Source organism: Myotis davidii, unplaced genomic scaffold (genome assembly GCF_000327345.1).
Source record: "Myotis davidii unplaced genomic scaffold, ASM32734v1 scaffold512, whole genome shotgun sequence".
In the NCBI taxonomy this organism is placed as follows: Eukaryota; Metazoa; Chordata; class Mammalia; order Chiroptera; family Vespertilionidae; genus Myotis; species Myotis davidii.
Window position 1 is genome coordinate 2,270,477 of NW_006284323.1, and position 560 is coordinate 2,271,036.

The following is a 560-nucleotide window of genomic DNA, read 5'->3' on the forward strand; positions in this document are numbered from 1 at the left end:
CACAGCTCCTGTCAAGACAGCCCCGGGCTGCCATCATCTGAAGGCTTGACTGGGGCTGGGGGACCTGCTTCCACCATGGTACCCTCGCATAGCTGTTGGCAGGAGGCCTCAGCTCCTCCCCATGTGGGCCTCTCCGCAGGGTTGCTTGAGTATCCTGGTGACATGGCAGCTGGTCCCCCAGAGGGGGCAGTTCGAGAGAGCCGGAGAGCCTTGTGAGGCCTAATTTTGGAAGTTGCATGCTGTTTACTTCTGCATATTCTATTAATTAAAAGTGAGTCACCACATCTGGCCCACACTCAAGGGGAGGGGAATATGCTCTGCCTCTGAAAGGGAGGAGTATCAAAGGACTCCCGGGGACGCAGAATAAACCTTTTCCTTTTCTGATTCACTGGAGTCTCTATTTCTTGCGCCGCCTCCTGAGCCACCTAACCTAACAACACTCTATCCACTGAGCCAAACCAGTTAGGGCTAGAGGACATTTTATAGCGTCCAGCAGCATCTTTGTTCCCAGGTGGCCACAGCCAACCCGGCTAAATTAGCTACAGTGGCCGAATAACCTT